Below are 12,162 nucleotides of genomic sequence, written 5' to 3'. Positions count from 1 at the left end.
TGATAGCAAGTATATAATTTCATCTGATTCACCTTTCCTTGACCTTTATTTATAAGATAAATGATAGTTTATCTTTTTTCTATTTCAGAGAGCAGAAAGTTCTGAAGCTTCAACAAAATCTTGACACACATGATAATTACTTTTGATCTATCTTCAATTCTGTAAAGTCATTTCATCAAAATATTTGATGAATACTTGTAGCAATATTTTGGATGTGTCTTTCTTTCTCCTCCCTGAATTTTTTCATCTTAGGGACATACTTTTTAAAAATCAGTCTTAATATTAAAGAGTATTTTTTTTTTTGCTGTGGCTTAGTCTTCCCAAGTCCTTAGCCAATGACTTCTAACAGTATAGACCATATTCTTATAGCAACTGATTGTGAAGCCACATCCAGAAGTCTTTAATTTAAGGTGAAGAATGGGCATCTGGGAAGCATAAAAAGTGCTGGTAGTGCTCCTGATTTACAAGAAAATATTAAAATCAACATTTCAAAGCCCAAGACAAAAAAAAATACATTCTAAATAGAGATAAAATGCAGCATGAAGCAGGGACTCTTGATTCTTTTCTGGGTGAAATAAGGAGCACTGCACTTGTTGAATCTGGAATACTACCTAAAAAACAGGACAGATTTTCAGAAGAGGAAATCCTTGCAAAATTGGAAATACATAGGAGCAATGGTAACAGATTCTCCACTCACAGTCACCAATTCCCTGGCCTCTTATAGAATTGTACTGTACATCTGGCAGAGGTTTATACCCCAGAGGAGCAGTGTCTCATCTGTTTGAGCTACCCTGGACAGATTTGCTGCCCTTGGGGGTGATACACTTTGGGAGGCTGTCTCCTACGTCTATCAGTCAGGGCAGGATCTTCACCCTCCAATAAAGCGCCTTTGTTGTGCCCCTTGATGCACAAAAACACCCCAAAACAATTTTCGTGCCCCAAAACCCTTTTTGACATCTCCCCCACTCAGGGCAGCCTTTTGCTTTTGAAGTAATAGGTATGTGAATAATCAAAAAGCACTCAAAATTCTGCAGTTGCCAAGGATGCAACCTCCCCAATATTTAAATAACCTATTTTTTCAGTAAACTATTTCTTTTTACTAACCCACCTGACCTTCTGTGGAAGCTGACCCTTTATACAAAATGGTCATGTACAAAACCGTGAGGGTCTGGCCAGGGCTGGTCTCTGATGTGAGCAGCCAGTTCAGAGGAGTGACTATTAACAAGTCTTAATTGCAGCAGAGTGTGATTTAAGTGCCAGGTAGTGTTCATTTTGCACATTTTCACATCTGAATGTCTGTATTCTTTTAGACCTTTCTAAGTTTGATGTCAAATGGCATTTTTCCAGAAAAATACCCAAACTTATAACGGTTCAGTGCTAAAATCCTACCGCCTGGGCAAAGAGTGATTTAAATGGGGTTTAATATTAAATGTATGTGCATGTGTTAGTAAATACATCCTTGTAAAACTGTCACTGAAAGCACAAATATGAAGTCTTTGTGCCACAATAGAGCATTTATAATATGCCATAGCCATCACAATGTATATATATTAAAAAAACCATCAGATGTGCTAGTAGCCAGTATTGACAAAATCAGCATTTTCACTATGACATTATTAATACTCTTCTTATTGATTATCACCCATTTCATTGTATCCTCAGTGTATCCCCATTCACAGACAAGATGCAATGAGCTGATCTGGACCCTTTGTCTCAGAGGCATGAAATTATTAAAGTCAGAGCACTCTTGTTTAGCAGCACCAGGACCACAGCAAGTTATTATGTTATTCCATAAAAATCAAACACAAAGGGCAATTTGCTACCAAGGTTGCTTTTTGCATCCCTCACTGAATCCACCAATGCTTTTGTAAGAACTTACAAGGTGTCAGACAGAAAAGCTAATCCAAAAACTTAAGTACAGACTACATGTTAAGTTTTAAATTAAAAATTATTTGGTCTCAGAGGCCGTTTTTCTGACTAAATCTTCTGCAAATTATTCTGATATTCACATACTTCAAAAGAGAGTTTAGATTCTGCTTAGTCAAGAAAGAAAGATTTAAATGGAAAAAACAACTGCTTTATGAAAGAGTCCAACTAAGAGGAAATATCCAGAAATCCATTTGATTTACTCAGTGCCAGTATTTCCCTAAGATAATTGCTAAGGATTAGACTCTCACTTGAAAAGGGAGGCTACAAGTCACGTCTGTGGAAGTAAAGAAAACCTGTGCAAACATCAAGCAATATTACACAGGACATCCTAGAAAATCTTCTCTTGTCATTTAGCAGCCTGGCCACCAGTCCAAGACCCCCAGAGCAGTAGATCACATCCTTCATTTTTTTCAAAATCAACTCAAAATCATAGTTATGAGTAACTGCAGTGCTAGAAGAAGAGTCAGTAAGAAGGTGGCAGGCACAGCATTCTTCCCTTGTGCTTGTTCCAAGCAGCAGCAGTAATTAAAACTTCTAGAACTGCAAAAACTTACTTCTGAAACAGGGATTTTATTTTAATAGCAACATTTCCAGGGGAAATACTAGCTTTAACAAAATTAGTGGGATGTTAGGGCAAACATGTTGTTTAGTTAGCTAAAACAAAAGGTCTGAAATCTTCTCTTAGCAATATTTTAAAGCCTAGCACATTTTCTAATTTTTTTCCTGATTTATTTTCTTCCAGATAGCTCAATTAAGGATGCATCATGGAAGCCTATAAGTAGAGTTTTTTCTGCTTTCTGTGTGAAACAAAATTAAAGGTCTATTTTTAACATATCATATTTTTCTTGTTTCCTGATTATTACCTCATCTTGAAAATTTGTTTAAAGAAACGAAATCCTAATCTTTTACAATATCATTTATTATCTGCACTGAAAACAATCAAACAAACAAAACCATACAAATTTGCTAGATCTACCTGGTAAAAAATGAAATCATTAGCACAGAATGAACTCTCATGTTTTCATGAAATAAGTGTTAACTTTTGTCCAGAAAAATTTTGCATATTTGCTACAGCTCAACTATGAACTACTCACAGAAAAAATCCTAAGAACACAACGTGAACACAAAATGCTGTTGTCTAAAGACACCTCAATTTTACAGTGGGGGTGTTGATGCCTCCAGCTTTTTTATTACCTGAAAAACCATCAACAACTTTATAACGATGAATGCAATACAATTCAACTTGTAATTGCAAAATTCCCCTTTAAAAGTGGCAGATGTGTGCCAACACATCTGGAAACCACTTTTAATTATGCTTTCCTCACATGGGACAGCAGTAGCTTGTACCCATAGCAAAGGTTTTATATCTGACCACACAAATACTTGCAACCACCTGTGCTTTACACTGATTTTCATTATAGACTGTATCACATTACTGCCCTATTATTCCAGAATGCCATTTGAAGCTGTTGTGTGACTAAGCTGCATCAAGTGTGGTCTTGAAAAGGCCTCTACTCTACAAAAATGTAATAAACTTGATTGCAGTTAGGGTACTTACCACTGCAGGTATCACAATATGCATGGTCCTCAAGTTGGCTTCTCTTGCTCTGAAAGTCATAAAGGGGATACAGTAACAATCATTATTACCAGTCTGGGAATTGAAATTTACCAAACTAATGCATGTCCCTAAATGAGATACCTTGTAAGTATTTGGAATTCCTTTCCAGTGTTTGTTTCTTTCCTACTATTAATACAGTGGTATTTTAGTCAAAGACTCGGCTGCTTCAGCCGTGCTCTGAGACCACAGAAAAGAAATTTCAGCTGTGATCTGCCAGCATAACACAATTTCAATTCTGTCATCAATATTTTCATAGGCTGCAAACACTGTGAGCTACACCACTAGGTTGGGTTTTCTAAACTCAAACCTTCCTCCCTTACTCCCCGTTGCCCCACTCAAGTATAACAGGTTTTTTTACATCACTGTTCCTCATTTCTCACAATTCAAAAAAAGTTTCAGATGTCTGCAAAACTCTTCTTCACAAGACTCTATATTTTGGAAGACTGCAATGTTGACATGCAAGATTTTGTACATCCCGGTGGAAGGGAAAGATCAAACATTTGTAACACTCAGCCCTTGGGAGATGTGGCATGCCCAGGGACAGACTGCTCAGAAACGGACACCGGGATGTGCAAATTTGTAAAACACAAAGTACACCATTTTACAGATCATGTTTTAGGATAATTTGCTCTGCTGACCTGCACAATGTGCAGGTAACTTAAAGAGCACCCAAATATCTCTTCAGTATAATTTATTCTGCTTAATAATCCATTACTGTGCTTGAAAGAAAGGTTTCCACATAGTTATATATATATATAAGAACCCACATTCACCTGTCTCATATTTTCAGCCTATAATTCAGGTCTTAAATTTTGCTGTAACTCATGAAGCCCCAGAGGATCCCTCACAGGACTAAGCCTTCTCCCAGTGCTCTGCCCGCATAACTTCTCTGCACTCTGCCAAGGGCTCTGGGATCACAGCTGCAAGACACTGGCCCCACTTTGAGAAAGGCTCAGAGCAGAGCTCAGATCCTAAACCAGCCACTGTGCTCCCTCTCTACCAGGCAGAACAAATGCTCTGTACAGTCACAAGTGCCTTGGCTTCGCTCCTGCCCTCGCTCCGTTCTCTCTCCCGCCTTGCTCCGCGCAGCTGCTCCAGGGCAGCGGGGCCCAGAGCCCCTGGCTCAGCACCCCTGGGAGCTGCTTCTCCTGCGGCAGGCAGGACTCTCTGGGTCAGCAGAGGGGGAACAGCAGGCTCTGCTTTAATGCACCTTTTTGTTTGGTCATCTCAGGGCCTCACGCACGACACCTGGTAGGCGTTTCAACATTCAGCCAAAATTAAAAGGCATTAAAATTATATAGGGGGTGTTCACTGGGTCATATATACTTTTGCAGAAGTATCTATAATATTCTAAGATTGAGTATTTCAACTGTCCGTAACCCCACTGCTGTAAAAGCACAACTTAATTTCACACTGCAAATACATTTATTACCCATGCAAAGAAGTCACAATATTCCTTCTACTATTCTTTAGTTTTCTGTGGTAACATTTTAACATTGCTAAAAAAAGTGTTCATTTCTATGAATTAATTTAAAGAAAAAAGGATCATTGTCTACTTTAAAATAAGACACACTCTGAATATAACTTGTTAAAGATTTCCCATCTAAACACATTTATAGGGCAAACAAAGACTGAAGCACCCTACGGTACTCTAAAAAAGATAAAAATATCCTTTTTTTTGTTTGAAGATGAAGGTATTTTGGAACCAACCTTGCTGAAAGAAAATTATGTCTGACTATCCAAACAATAGGCCTAGAATGTAAATTCATTTCATCTTGGATATACACAAATGCAGCATTTTAATGGGGATGCACTAGAAGACAGGTAGCTGCACATACTGAACTCCACTTGAAATGGTGATATGAATTGATAAATCAAGGTCAGGAACAAGAGTCATTTCTAGAAGGGGAGAAGGACAAGGGAAAGGACTGTAAATACTCAGACTGCTTCTTTACAACACAAGGACGGCACATTCAAGCCTTTTGTTCAGTAAACCTCCCTCTTTGAGGAGTGCCAACGAAGACAAGGAAGCTGCTTGAGTTAGGATGGCAATGATAGTCATGCTAGTGACATCAGGAACTAAGGGGGAAGAGCAGCCAGGTCACAGGGTGTGGGATCCAAAGACACGTAGTCAGGGGGATTCTCTCTGCTGACTGCCATGGGCACTGGATCAGTCCCTTGCCCTTATTCCTCTTTAACTATCCCACTTGTAATGCTGTCATCATGAGCTTAAGGATGTGACTGGGAAGGAGAGAAGTAATGTCTTTGAAGTCACGAAATACATCCAAGATTCTGGACACCTGCCATTTTAAAACACTCAGCCGAGCACACTCGGCCTTAGCATCAGGTTAACAGTTGGGAAGCAAGGAGCAAACAGAGGAAAAATCCTACCATGGATGCATCCTCTCTGCCTCACTCTGATTCCAGTCATTTTGGGCGCACTGAGCCATCCTCCCATGCCCAGCCAGTCAGGCAGCCCCCACGTCTGCAACCATGCTGGAGCCTGCCCATCGTGCTGCCATCCCTGAGCCCTGCTGGAAACCAGCTCTGGGGCCAGGTGCAGGGGCTGGTGCTTGGGGCTGCACATATCTAAGGAAAGGAAAACATGTGGGCTCAGGTTCAGGGTGCTGGAGAGGCCAAGCAGGCAGAGGGATTGCTCCCAGGAGCAGGGAGCAGTCGGCAAAGAGGCAGCGTTTTCCCCAGAGCAGGGTGGATGTCGTGCCTGTTCTCCTCTATAGCGAACTGACTGAAAATACTAAAAAGTCTTTGCAATCCTATTGGTCCTGCCAGAGGAGCCTGACTGGCAGGACAATGCATCTTTGTTCTCAATTAAAAACATTATTTGGGGGCAGTAATTATTTAAAAGCCAACAGGAAAAAGATTTTGTGATTATAACCACAATTTCTCAATTGAAGCAAATGTTTTAACAATCAAGGTTTGATAGAGACAGACGAAAGAAGAAATAATAACAACCACTACTATGACTACATGTAGCCTTCATCCAGCCAGTACAATTTTACTTGTATTCTGAAATCAATGCACCATAATCACAAACCAAAAACGTGCCTGTAGTGAAAACCCACATACAACACATGCAGATGTGGAGGGATTCCATAAGGACATTACATTACTGGATACTGTAAGCACCCTGCCTGCTCTGTTCTCCTTTTCCTAGGAACATAGAGCAACCGTGGCTATTCTAATATTGAAAAATGGGAAGCAGAGCAAGAAAGAAGTGGAGAGAATTTGTGTTAAATTGGATTTTCTTGTCTACTCCTGTAGTTTTTATCACCCAGATGACAAAACATTATCATTAGCAGCTTATACCAAAAGTTAACATTTGCCCATGGTTTTCTATTTTCTCTAAACCACAAAGGTTGGAGCCTGTTATGCACTCCCCTTATCTTACTCTGTTACTTTAGAATCTAAGAGAGCACTGTGCACATTAATCTTTCATGGCAGAGTTCACTGAAGTTCTGCCAAAATTCAATAATTATGTTCCATCCAATCCAGCAATTTATTTATCTCATTGCTGGAATTTAGAACATATAGAACAAAGTACTTAGTTTATATGAATGAAATCCATGCTAAAAAAACAACAAACCCATAAGACAAAATAAAACAGCCCTGTTTCATTTCTAAAGTTTTAAAACATGCAGCAGAATCTACTGAGAAATAAAGCTATTTTTACAAGACCAATGTTTTGATAAACTGAAGGTATTCCACGATGTTAAGGGTTCTTTTTCTTTCATGTAAGTGAAAGTATTTTATAAATACATTTGTAACTTTTATTCAAAAGCATAAAAATATGTACCACTTACACTGCACTACTAAAATATGAATGTCTAATGATCAATAAAAATACCAACTAAAAAGCAAGAATTTGTTTTCTGAATGGAAAATATATTGATTTACTGCACTGAAATGGGTAACTGAGAGTTCAGCAGTTCTGTGGAGCAAAATCTAAGATACAAAATTACAACGAAGTTAAGCTTTTTAATTGCACTCTTTCTCAATATGTTTGCAAACAAATAGAAAACATAAAGCCCTCCAAGTAGGAAGATTAGAGACACATTATTTCTGAGGGCTGTTAAAAATGAAAATGGCACAATGGACAATACTTTATATTCTTCACTTTTTGTAATCTCAGGAAAAGTAACTAACCAGTTATTTATCAACCTATTTATAAAGAAACATTAATCTACTGGTTTTGGATTTAAAAACAGAATGCAGTGTCTATGCATTTTAAACTTCTGAATACAGAATGCTGATTTATCTGATGAAAACATGACTTTTTAATGTTCATACTGACAATAGATTTCTTGATGAAGGAAAATGTTTATTTGGTGTCTGCAATCAAAAGCCAAATTTATAAAGTTTTAATTTTTTAATTTTTTAAGAAAAACCTTGTTACTTCATATATTAGGTTTTACATTTCAGTCATGCTACCAGAAAAAAAATATTCTGGATTTAAAAACTGTTCACAAAATTTTTGGAGAATAACTTGCTGTGATTTAAAATACAGCCCTTCACCAACCAAAATAGAAAAGAAAACCTCTAGAAGTAGTACACTAGGATGTGTTCATTATTTCACAGTAAAGCCTTCTAGGCAAAACTAGGAATATCATAGTAAAACGTTTTAAAGTTAGTTTTACAGTAACAAGGTGGGTTTGTGCATATTTTAAATTAATAGTACCTAATTCAGTAACTCAGGAGAAACTACTTCCACACACCAGCAAATAAATTCCATAATGATTTGCAAAAACTCTACTATCACATTTACATTTGCACCAAGTATGATCATTTTCTGGCAATGCTTTACATTAAAATAGGATTCAACGGTGACATATTTTTCCCCTGTTGTAAAACTTTACAAAAGCCCCAGAAAAATGCAATTAAGTTATATGAGTATTATTTTACTAATGTTCTCCATCTATTCGTTTGCAACATGTTCATCTTGTCTGCTTATTTTCATCGCAAATACAACTTGCTATAGCTAAACTTGTAGGAGACTTTTGAGTACTGTAACTCAGTCTGCTGCAATGTAACAATGAACAAACTCTCCCAGCCAAGTTACATGAAAGTACTGATTCCGGGAGTCTGTAAAGCTCGAGTTGTCTCCCAGTGTAGCTGTGTCTTGCATTATGTAATAAAGGAAAAACACACACACACACACACACACACACACCCCCAACATCTTACAGAAAATACAGTTTAACAGAAGAAACACAATACCTGTAAAGCCCATTTTAACAGCAACAAAAGGGATCAAGGCTGGGGGCAGGGGGCAGGGGAAGGTGAGAAAAGGCTGTTCCGTATCGATATTGCTGCCGAAAGATGGTGTTGCTTATAAATGAACAACACACATAGGAAGGAACGAGCAACTCCTCGGCTACAGCCACAAGTGCAGAAATCTAAAATAAAAATACCTGCCAAAATTGCTGCCTAATGCATTTTGTCTTTACATTGAACACATGTCGAAACGACACTGGGGTAGAGCATACACAGCATGTAATAGGAGGTCCTTAATTTCCAATTCACGGATTAAATTCACAGAATGTTCAAGTTTACAATAATAATGTATTCACCTACAGTGCCAAACTTGTTTATATAATATCAGTGAGGAATAATCACCCATTTATTGCACTGATGATCTCCACAAATTTCAGAACTTTGAGCACACTTGAAACGTGAACTTTTGCAGCTCCTTATTAATGTTTAGACTAACTCCCTTTCCCCCTTTTGAACAACAAAGGACTACCCAGCTCCTGTTCCCCGTTTCACAGATCAGACCCATACCCAGATTTCAAGGAAATGGAGTAAATCCAAAGGTACATCCAAGATTTTCCTTGCAAATTTCCCCCCAGTGGATCCAGGCATGTATTTTTTAAATAGATATATCAAAAAGCTCCTCTCATACAATTCAAACAGAGAAACTTCTCGAAAATATCATTACTTACTGTTCAATGAGCATAGTTTACTGAGATTAAAAGTTTAAAGATTCATCTGCTTTAAGTCTACAAGTGTTTTAAGCAACCCCTAATACTGTATCTTGCTTAAATGTGACAATTAGTGCTGCTTTGGCATGTTGAAAAATACAAAGATACCAACGATCCTCATTATGCCTTAGCTCTCTGTAGCCTGGTTTTTGGAGGTGCGTAAGCTGCGGAAATTTAGAATGATAATAGCAACAATTTGGTACAAGAGGAAAAAACAGACCCTCCCCCCCAAATGCTTCAGATATACTGTATAAAGTCATTTTGACATGCCTACACAACTGGTTGTGGCAGCTTTCAGACATGATTCCTAATCACAAAAAAATGCTTCAGGTTCTTTTAGAGAAAGCTTGCCTTGGGAAGTTGATTTTGGCCAAGTGCCAAAATCATGTGCAAAAGGGGCCCTCATTACCAATTCATGGCAGCCTTCAGTGCTGACAAAAAATGTGACCCAACAGGCTAAAGCAACAACTAAAATTAAAAAGTATGAGACAAAGACAACTTACTTAATATTCCTTCCATCGCCACGTTAAACTTTTCCGTAATTAAACCCTTGTTAGTTCAAAGCAGTTTTCAACTACTTTTAAATGATTGCACAGGCAGTCTGTAACAGTGGAAAGCTTTCCCTGTAAATTCTCCCCAGCCACTCCACTTCTAACAGCATTTGGGTCCGACAGCAGAACTTTTTTGCCTCTGCAAGAAACCCCTCTCCAAAAAGAAGCGAAGCGTCCGCGTGTATTCCAGCCAAAACTAAGCAGATCATTACAAGCTTTTGCAAGCAGTAAAGGCATAGGAGGAGTGAGGAGGAGGGAGGAGAGAAAGGGCTCGAGACGCAGGAGCAGCTATTTCCTAAACTTTCTAAAAAGCTTATCAAAATGGGCATGCAAACTTGAAGCAATTGCAATTAACAGCGCTCGCTGCCCCACTCTCCCATAAAAGCAGATTTGATACACGGCCTTACCTAGATGTCGTCTGGCTTTTCTGTGGATCAAAAAGTTTCCTGCCTAAGCACAGAGATATTCTTTCACAAACCATAAAGGCCCCTTTTATTAATCCAGCACTGTAACAGCCCGCTTTCTACACCACGTTGAGAGCAGGATGCGTCAGCTTTCGAGAGAAAAACAGTCTTAACATACAATTAGTGGCAGATTGTATAATAGACGATTTATCTTAAAGAGTGAAAAGGCATTTTTTAAAAAGCAAAGAGGGTGCGGTCAGATGTTAGGCTATCCCTGAGAAAAGGGGCCTAGGCTGCACTAGTACCTAAATACTAGCAGAAGCTTACTGGGAAGGGAGCCAATGGAATGACTTTGTTTGACCCAGCTGCCAATCTCTCCTGAAGCACTGCGCCAGACTAAACACTGACACTATTTTAACTCAAATCAGGCTACAGCAGCTGTTTGCTTTCCGGCTCTCAGCTATGCACCATGGCCATGATGACTCTGCACAGCACATATGATAGAGCTGGGGCACTTCTGCTAAAATGTGTTCCATGTTTGTGCTGGTGGTATAGAAGTGGGGGCTGGCGTAGCTGTTTCGAGGGGGGTTTTCTTCCCTTTCTTCTTTTTTTTTTTTATAATATCTCTGCCACCATTTTCCCCAAAGTCAACTAAAAATGAGATTTGGGGCTTGCAAAAAATTCAGAATTGAAAGTCAGGGGAACAAGAAAAAGTTCCTGCTTGTGACAGACAAGAATTGAAATACATTGTAAAGGTGTGTGTGTGTACATGATTCCAAAATCCACCTACTACTTAAAATGATTTATTTTCCTCCTGTTAGTTGCTCTAAAATTGATCAGTATATAATTAATCAACAGATTTTCCCTCTCATTTTCAACTGTAAAAAGAAAGTGCTTATATATATATGCAAAAAAGCAAGCATTACATATGTGCATACGTGCACACATTTACATATGCATCCAGATTCTGATCTAAATTACACCAGTGCAAATTGCACTGTAAGCAATGAAGTTATTACTGGTTAAAACTGAAGGTGGAACTCGATAGTCAATTTACATATGAAAGCATATGAGACTGAAAAAACCCCGTAGGCATTAGTAGTAACAGGCGCATGGCATGGAGGTTGGCACGTCTTTTCTAATTCAAAAAAAGTCAGGGTCGCAGCAACAGAAACAAAGCTCATACACATTTAAAATCAATGGAGGCTTCTGAAGCACTGGGCATGTTGCACAGTCTAACATGGCACCTACAGGTTTTTAGTATTTACACCTAAACTCAGGCACAGTACTTAAGCCAAAACTTTGTTTCCTCTCACCTTGCCAGAGAAGGCTGCTGGCTAGTCTCAAAAACTGCATGTCATGATAACATCTGCAATCAGTAAAAAAAAAAATCAGAAGAATATACCCACCTAAAAGCAAAAGGCACAGAGAATGAACCCAACCCTTATAGTTAATATAAAAGTGTGTGGAAGGTCTGGCTCCTGACATGTGAATGCCTTCAGTAAGCACTGCTGAGTATCTCCAATTCAATATGTATACTCAACAGAGATAATGGAGAAAAAAATTACTAAACAGAAATGGAAAAAAAATAAAATGAAAAAACCCACAAAAAAAATCTATTCTGTAAAAGCTGAGCCTGTTGCTCTGTCACAGGCTGTTGG

At 38.5% G+C, this 12,162-nt stretch overlaps 1 long non-coding RNA gene across 1 annotated transcript in view; it reads right to left on the bottom strand.

Moving 5' to 3' along the window:
• Positions 1-10,707, bottom strand: part of LOC309571370 — a 99,169-nt gene extending 88,462 nt beyond the window's left edge. Inside the window, exons 1-2 of the long non-coding RNA XR_014226304.1 lie at positions 10,505-10,707; positions 3,488-3,536 (exon numbers count right to left, since the gene is read on the bottom strand). This is a non-coding gene — a long non-coding RNA (uncharacterized lncRNA). The remainder of the gene's footprint in view (positions 1-3,487; positions 3,537-10,504) is intronic.
• Between the last annotated feature and the right edge of the window lie 1,455 nt (positions 10,708-12,162).

Source organism: Coloeus monedula (genome assembly GCF_965178545.1).
Source record: "Coloeus monedula genome assembly, chromosome: 3".
Taxonomy (NCBI): domain Eukaryota; kingdom Metazoa; phylum Chordata; class Aves; order Passeriformes; family Corvidae; genus Coloeus; species Coloeus monedula.
This window is presented reverse-complemented; position numbering and strand designations above follow the sequence as displayed.